Genomic DNA, 9,242 nt, shown 5'->3' with positions numbered 1-9,242 from the left:
CAGTCACAATTGGATGAACTTTATTTTATTTTTGTCTGTGCCCGTTATCGCTAGGTGGTTAAGGCATTCGATTTGTAATCTGAGGGTCGCGGGTTCGCATCTCCGTCACATCAAACATGCTCTTCCCTTTCAGCCGTGGGGGCGTTATTATGTGACGGTCAATCTCACTATTCGTTGGTAAAAGAGTAGCCCTCAGAGTTGGCGGTGGTTGGTGATGACCTTCCCTCTTGTCTTACACTGCTAAATTAGGGACGGCTAGCGCAGATAGTCCACGTCTAGCTTTGTGCGAAATTCAAAACAAACCAAACATTTTTGTCTGACATTTTAGACATTTTATTACACTGTGTGCCTGTGCTATTATGTTGGGATGGTGCAGTTACTATCCTAACTATCTTTCTTTCATTGTTTTAAGGATTAATATGTGCCATCCCTACCTTTACTTCCTTTTTTAAAAAGTTTTTCTTTACTTGTTAAAATAATACAAATTGAGTAGTGTAATAAAAAGCACGCAATGCTATTTTTTCATTTAATAAAAAGTTTACACTATTTTAAATTATATTTTTTACTCGTAACCCTTAACAGTTCTTAAATTTTGTCTGTTGGTTTGAATGTAAGCACAAAGCAACATAATAAGCTATATGGGCTCTTTCCACCATGGGTGTCGAAACCTGGTTTCTAACGCTGCAAGTCCGTAAACATACTGGAGGGAGAGGCACGTATTAAACACCAGTAAGTTAGGATAATTAAAAGTTTAAAAAATATGTGTTAGGAAACATTCTATATAAGTTGCAGTTGCAATATCCTTATTTTCTTCATCAACGATTGTTATATTACTCAGTGCAATTATTTAAAAAGTATTTTTAACATAGCAACACATAAAACTCAGAGTTATCCAAATCATTTTATTTAATATGGTGCTCAGTAGTTTTATTTTTTGTGTACACTTTAACTAAAACATTTTGAAACTCTAGAAAATTGTTTGTTAGAATTATAACGACGGCACCACCCTTCACTGATGTGGTCGAGACATGAAATAACTGTGCCCTAACGCGAGTGCGCTGTTATCTTAAAGCTATGAAGTGTTAGAGCTTTGAGTTAAATGCCATAGTCCTGTGCCATCTATGGGTAAGACTGGGTGTGAAAGTTTATAAAGTAGATGACGGTTGTGGAGATGAGGTCGTTATGCTATAACTACGAATGACAGTGTAAGGTAAATTCCTCTAATTTACGAATGCCACTTAGGGCAGTCGATTAGATTACGTTTTTTGTTTGTTTTAAAACTACTGTTTGTCGTTTTTTGCTCTTTCACTTAAATTGCTTAATAATTGCTAACAACTGATAACATTTTAAAATGAAAGATTCACCATGTTACATATATTGATAATGATGTATCCTGGCCATACGAGTATCAAAGTTGGAGAGTGTAATTGTAAATAATTTGATCCACGATACCAACATTAGAGTACTCGGAGTAAAAATATTCTTAGTATCCTATTATTAGTAGTATTACTATTACACTAATACAGCCGAATAATAGGACACTATGTATGTAATTAGTCTAGGCATATATTTTATTTATATATACTAATTTCCAATATATTACTGTATATTAAATAAGTTACTTAAGTAGAAAAATATCGGATATATTAATATAAAAGTTAGATTATAGTTTTGATAATAGTTATGTCGTTAGTGCAATTTATAACAGTAATACTTGTGCATTACCTTCAAAACTAAAGCTGGAGATAAGCCTGGTTGAAAATTGCCTATAATAGTTTAACAGATTAGTAATTATTAGATTTTTCGTTTAAATTAAAATATTTTAGAATAAGATGTATAATGGTACAATTAATTCTTAAAACATTTAATTAGAGGTATAACATTAATTTAATGACTTGTTGTGGGTAGGCCATAAAGATTGACATTATTCAGATTGTTAAATATTAAAATACCCCAAATATGGTGTTTTGAACTTTGTACTCTGTTTGGGTGTTGCTTGAAAGTATATAAATAAGAACAACTGTGATAAATTGCATGTGGCACCATACTATTCATGAGTGTTTCCTTGATGAAAAAAAAATAGTATTTTAAATTGTGCTATCAAAAATTTACTTTATAAGTTAGATTAAGGAATTCATTTAAATTTTTTACTCATTATTATTATTATTAAGATTTCAGTATGATAGTGATTGTTTGGCTGGTAAGCTAGCAAATGAACAATTCTGAATTAGAGCCAGTCCAGTAGTATGTGCATAAATGTCATCACTAAATAACACAATCCTGACCTAATTCTTGGACTAATAACATTTGTGTTAAGAAAAACCTACCAAAAACCTATGTAAGAAAACTGCTGTTTTTTAACTAATTTTATATTTCAACTGTAGTAAGTACAAGGTACCACATTATCAAACAGTCTCGTGAAGATGTGTATGACAGGCAGTTTAGGGTATCTTTAGATAGTTAAACCTTGGTTTAAAATCACTGTAACAAACCATGCTAAAGAAAAAGGTCAGATCTGACTGAATTGTGTAGCAATAAGTAGAGTAATTAGATAGTGGTTTTTCAACTGAGATATTAATTTATCATATGTCCTAATTGTCCTGTCTTTTTGTTCAAATTAAGATTAGTTCATTGTACACAATTAAATATGTTCTTTCTTACAGGTCAGTCTAGCTTAAGTTTAAACCTGCAATTCAAAAACCAAAACAGTAACCTAATGTTGAACATGGATTCCTGAGAATAGCTATAAGGAAAAATTAATTGTGGTCAGCATTTTGGACCAAAGCTTTCATGAGTTTAAGTGTTGACCACATAATTATCTTTTTGTTTCAGCAGTATTTGACAATTTCTTTTGTTTTTCCATGTGCTGTGGAGCAGCTGCATGTGATTTGTTATTTATTATTATAAGTTAAAAGAACATCTCGGCTCTGGTTGTTCCTAAAAGGTGAAAGAATTGCGCTGATTGCCAGAATAAATGCTCTAGGAGGTTAAACAGCCATTAACTTTATAGATGACCATTATTTCCTGTTAATTTTTTCTTTTATAAATATGAACTATAAATATTACACACAATTATTAGAAATAAATTCAACAACTTACCATCATACATCTTTCTCCAAGGTTTATAATTATTTTTGTACAATGGTATCTTTTACTAGATCCCTACTTTAAGATAGAGATGGAATTGCACTTTATTTTAATATCAAGATGTACTGTAGTACAGACAAACATAGTATGTTTCTTATTACTGTTATGTTTCAGTTTGAAGGTATATTAGAAGTACATGTTTGTATAATTAGTTTAGAGTTAAAATATGATCATGTTGGAGTGAGTTAAACATTGAAGTTTAGTACAAAAGTATACTGTGATGTTATTATGTAGTTATTTCAAAGTTCCTTCCAAGCTGTTGGTTTACTTATCTCTCACATTTACACACTGAATGAACATAAATTATGCCATCTACTAATGGACTTGCATGATGCTGCACTAAGCTTTCATGTGTGAGTAAATTACAACTAGAAACCAGTGCTTATATGATCAGATGATCAGTTCTTTTGTTTGATGAAAATGTATACATCTCTGTACATTACTGTGTACACTATTGTGTAAGAGTGGATGTCAGTTAGTGGTGCCTCCTTGGAGGAAGGAAGGGAGGCTGTGCCTCCTCATAGATTTTCAACAGATAAAATATTTCTTATTCTCTTTATTAGTACCCAACTCTGGATTAAGGCATGAGCTTACTAGGCTGGAGCCCAGGGTCTTACTCTTAATTAGGAGGCTTCAAGCTATTACCAATCCCAGATTAAGGCATGGGCTTACCATGCTGAAGCCCAGGACCTCAAGCTATGACTATAAGTATATTGTATGTAGAGGTTCTGTTTTGAGGGTCCTCTATAAATTGAAAAACTTAAGGCCAATAAAACCTTTAATCCATCCTTATTAGTACCTCTTTTTTTTTCTGTTTTGGGTTTAAATTTCATGAAAAACTGCATGTTTTTGTAACATAATATTTATAGGTATTCATATCCCACTCTGTGCCATTTTTAGAAGTGCCAGTTTGTGGAATGTGGGCTGAGAGTGGTTTATCCTTTCTTCTGCTTTCTTATCTGTACAATTTTTTACACTGTGATGGAAGCAGCTGAGAGGAACCAAGCCTCCTTACTGATTTTAACAAGCTAATGAGGTTCAACATTACCATGTGATTAAGGATGCTAGGGATTTGACTTACAAACTGAGGGTTATGGGTTCCCCATATTGCCAAATATGCTTATCATTTCAGCCATGGGACATTATAATGTGACAGTCAATCCCACTATTTATTGGTACAAGAGTATTCCAAGAGTTGGTGGTAGGTGGTGATGACTAGCTGCCTTTCATCTTAGTCTTTTGCTGCTAAATTAGGGATGGCGAGCACAGATAGCCTTTGTGTAATTTTGCATGAAATTCAAAAACAAACAAGCTAACAAAGCCAGTAAGAATCTAGATCCTAACAACAATTATTGAATGTCATTTTTAGATAAGTTTGCAGCCATGAGGAGTATAGAAGCCTCAAAAGGTTGCAGTGATCAAGGGTTAGTACAAATTTTATGATTCTGTGACTATTCAGTGTTTTAAGCATATAAAAGTGATCTTAAGTTTCTTTAAATGATGATAGTGACTCAGTTAAAAATTGCAACAGTTTATCTTGACTTGGAAATTTTTTTTGGATTTTACAGTGCAAACATTAGTTAGGCCTTGTCTGACATGATGATGTTCCCAGCATGTTTCTAGTTATGAAAGACTATTTATTCATTCATGTGTAAAGTAAGCACTTGTTTGGAGGTGGGGTCAAACTAATGCTAGTCTATCTTCTTTAATATTAACTGCAAGCCATCACTGATATGTTGAAAAATATGAATTATTCTATAAAGATAATGATGGCTGATGTTGGTCATTTATTATTTTTCATATGTCTCTTATTATTGTAAGTATGTTGAAATAGTCATTTTTACATGAACATATTTTACATGTTTTGTAACTTTTGGTATGGCACTTTATTGTCAGTTAAACATTATCTATCGAAGTATGTCTAGGTTGCTTAAATGATAGAATGACATGTTTTGTGAAATAATTTTATTATCTTATAACCAGGTTTGTTTAAAAGTATTTGCAGCAGGATGCAACATGTGTACATTTTTTTTTTAATACAAACTACCAAAAAAGAATAGAACACAAAACGGACATTGTATTCTAGTCTAATTAGAATTGTGCAATTTCACACATTGGTTCATTATTTGGGAATGCAGGCTTTCTATACCTTTATGTTCTGGTAACCTCCCTCTATAGTTAGTGGCAAACTGCGTTTTTCATAATTAACTAGGATTCGTGAGGATGAAAGACCACTAGCACATGTATTTGTTTTGTATATAAACAGATAGATAGAATGAAAAGTTGTTATAGAAGAGTTCTGTGTTTTTAGTTAAATAGATTGGTCATAAAAATCACTAACATTTGTATGAAAATGCTTAAACTTACATTTAGTGGCTACGTTATTAGGAACGTCTGCTCTTTAACACCTGTAGCCAAATGGCAAATTGTGTGGCTGCAGCTCAATATATAAAGCATGCATACATGGTCAAGAGGTTCAGTTGCTGTTTGACCAAATGTCAAAATGGGGAAGATGTATGATCAGGTGACTTTGACCATGGAGTGATTGTTGGTTCCAGACATGGTGGTTCTTGCATCTCGGAAACTGCTGACCTCCTGGGATTTTCACACACTACAGTCTCTAGAGTTTACAAATAATGGTGTGAAAAACAGAAAACATCCAGTGAGCAGGAGTTCTTGGACAAAAACACCTTGTTTATGAGATAGGACAGAGGAGAATGGCCAAACTTGTTCAAGCTGGCCCCAACTAAAGTAAGGCCCCAAATACTCAAATAACCACTCTTTACAACAGTGGTGTGCAGAAGGGCATCTCTGAATGCACAACATGTTGAACCTTGAAGCAGATGGACTATGGCAGCAGAAGACCTTGCAAGGTTCAACTCGGGCTAGCTAAGAACAAGATGAGGCTACAGTGGACACGGGATCACCAAAACTGGACAATTGAAGATTGAAAAAAATAGTTGCCTGGTCTAATGAATCTTGATTTCTGCTGCAACATGCAGATGGTAGGGTTATAATTTGGTGTAAACAGCATTAATCTATGGATCCATCTTGCCTTGTGTCAACAGTACAGGCTAGTGGTGATGGTGTAATGGTGTGGGGAATGTTTTCTTGTCACACATGATGCCCCTTAATACCAGTTGAGCATCATTTGAATGCCACACCATACATGAGCATAGTTGTTGACCATGCAGATCTGTTTAAGACCACGATCTACCTGTTTTCCAATGGCTACTTCAGTAAAATAATGTGCCATTTCACAAAGCATGCATCATCTCTGGCTGATTCCATTATGTGACAATTACTTCATTGTACTCCAATGACCTGCACAGTTCACAGACCTCAATGCAGTTGATCACTTTTAGGATGAGGTGGAACAGCATGAATGTGTGGCCGACAAATCTGCAGGAACTACATGCTGCTATTGAGTCAGCATTGACCAAAATCCTTAAGGAATGTTTCCAGCACCTTGTTGAATCCATGCCACAAAAAATTCAGACTGTTCTGAAGGCAAAAGGGGGTCTTACCTGGAACTAGATTGGTGTACCTGATAAAGTGGCCACTGAGTGTATATTATACTTATTTCTGTACATCCAGTAAATCACTGCAATCATAATTAAAAGAGGTATGTTTTAAAGTAATTACTTAAACCACAGCTGCTGGTAGCTTCTAACATAAGTAGTTTTCAGATTAGATTGACGAGTATAAATAAATTTTTTTTTAAGAATAGAAATATTAAATATGTAGTGATATGTAAGGGGTAAGAACATCTTTGAATTAGAATAGTGTAATGTCAAGTGTATGTTAGATAGTGTCTTGATAGTTTTAATTGTTCTTAATATTTACACTGTAATTCATGATTAAAGAACGTACATCATCAACTACAGTATTAGTATTGCTGTCTATGCATGTTGATAAAATCTAAATTTATGTACATGAAAATTTATGAGAATGGCTAAACGTAAGAAGTGTTAATGTACACAAAAATTCTTATTAAATTCATAATCAGGTTACAAGAAAGATTAATGTAATGTATGCACTTTAAATATCCTTTGAATTTTGTGTGTATGTGTGTGTGTACAGGCTGTGTAGCATTACTGTACATTAGAGTAGGATATAGAGCTGTACATAGAAACAAAAATTGTTGGAACATAGCAACAGATTGATATCAGTGTGTATTGTATTTATGACAACACTGTGATAATAATACTCATACAAGTGATAAAAGTATATTTTATGCCTCATTGCAAAGTAGAGCGAGTCATTAGTTTTCTATTCATAATATTGGGATAGGCAGAATATCTCGAGACTGGATGAATTTTGAACAAGCTTGTGAAACGGATACTACCAGCAAAATTCCAGACCTATTTAACGTATCCAGTTCATATGTCATGGTCAAAGTAAGGTTGCAGGTGCTAATAAGTTTTCACATGCTTAACTTTGTATTGTCAAATTGTAAATAGATCTAAATGTTACGTGTACAAAATAAAATGTGTACTTAACAAAAGTGTTTGTGTGTGTGCATGCATAAGTACATGTATATGCCAGTGAAAACGTTTTTAACAGTTATATTTTCTAAAAATAAGTTTTTACAGGAAATTTGGGTAATTATCCAGGTTCTTACAAAGTTATCAATCAAACAATGAAGGTTAATTGGAATCTCCTGTTTTTATTGTTTTTTTTCAAATTAGCATATAAAAAAACTGATTGTTTAAAATGGTCAGTATTCAAAGTAATATTAGTGTCAAGTCATTACCTAAGTAGTTTTGACTTCCAGAAAGTATATAGGTTTATCCTTGAGTGATCTAAAGATTCATGAATTATCTGAAAATGAAGTGTATGTATGAAATACCCTATCTTCAAAGTTGAAACTAAATATATTGATATATCACTTTTTTTAATAATGTTTAGGGACAGTGAGGAATGTTTTGCTCCATCTCAGCTGTTCCATCCTTTAACCTAATCCAAAACTATTAAATAAATACATTTTAAAAGCAATCTTAAACCCAGTTGTCATCATTCATATAGTTATCAAGCTTTCTCATCAATTTACTGCCTTTACAACATCCAAAAAAACCTATTCCTAAGACCAGCCACCCCACTGGAAAAATAAAACTGTCTTAGCTGTAAATGACTCCTACCTTACCAAAACTTTATATTGTGTCTCCTAGTGTGTTTATTTATATATGTAATATATTTACATATGAAACAGATTGAGCATGATATGTCAGACAGTATTAAGCCCTATTTGTGCAGAAATGTGGTTATGTTATGATTAGTTTAAATGACAGTTGGTAAGACCAAGGATTTGTTTTAGATTTTAAAGGGGTATGAGAGCAAATGCCTATCTACTTGGAGTGTCGAATCAAAAATTATTTTCCAATTTGTTAAAAAACATCTGTTACCGTAGTCCATCACAGATGAAAATCAAATAGAAATACATCTACTGTTATGGAAAATTGTGACTGGTAATCACTGCCATCTGAAAGAAAAGAACAAATGGGTAGTATTGCAAAATGCAGCAGATGATCAAGTTGTGAAATAATTTATCAGTTCCTTTAACGTCGGTCCGGATTTTATTAATCAACTCATGAGAAAGATATTTCAAACACTGCCATTGAGCATACCAACAATCAGACTGAAAATTACTTATCTTGTAATTAAACAGTAGATTGTGACTTCATAGATTAACTTAGAGTAGTGTAATTTGTGGACAATAAATGAGTGGAAGCATGTCTTCCTTTGCTATACTAAAAATGAGAGAGAGAGAAAATAAAAAGAGGTGGTGTAATGGTATGGAGCATTTTTATTTCATATATTGTAGCCTTTGATTTTCTTTAGAAGAGTGAATAATATTACTTTGATATATAAACTGCAATTAAATGATGTGAATGTATACCACAGAAGAGTCCAGACTATTATAGTAGAGAATGTTGTTCTCATCAATATTAAGTAGACATAACGATAGTGGAAAGGTTTTAAACAAAAAAAAATATTTTCTTATATTCAAAAACATTTTTTATAGATTTAAGAATGGTAGGCAGGTTAATTTGGTTTATGTTAGAAAAAAAACAACAAAGAATAGATTCTAATCC

The 9,242-nt window shown here is 32.9% G+C and overlaps 1 protein-coding gene across 7 annotated transcripts in view; it reads left to right on the top strand.

Annotated features, from left to right (window-relative positions):
* Positions 1–625: 625 nt before the first annotated feature.
* Positions 626–9,242, top strand: part of LOC143247390 (xylosyl- and glucuronyltransferase LARGE1-like) — a 61,944-nt gene continuing 53,327 nt past the window's right edge. For 4 of the 7 annotated variants that reach the window (XR_013026539.1, XM_076495388.1, XM_076495389.1 and 1 more), the window contains exon 1: positions 985–1,210. The gene's annotated coding sequence lies outside the window, so the exon portion shown is untranslated. Of the gene's footprint in view, positions 730–984; positions 1,211–4,536; positions 4,572–9,242 lie in introns of those variants that run through there. The other 3 variants (XM_076495387.1, XM_076495385.1, XM_076495386.1) reach the window with 3 other exon arrangements.

This window comes from Tachypleus tridentatus, chromosome 3 (genome assembly GCF_004210375.1).
Source record: "Tachypleus tridentatus isolate NWPU-2018 chromosome 3, ASM421037v1, whole genome shotgun sequence".
Taxonomy (NCBI): Eukaryota; Metazoa; Arthropoda; class Merostomata; order Xiphosura; family Limulidae; genus Tachypleus; species Tachypleus tridentatus.
This window is presented reverse-complemented; position numbering and strand designations above follow the sequence as displayed.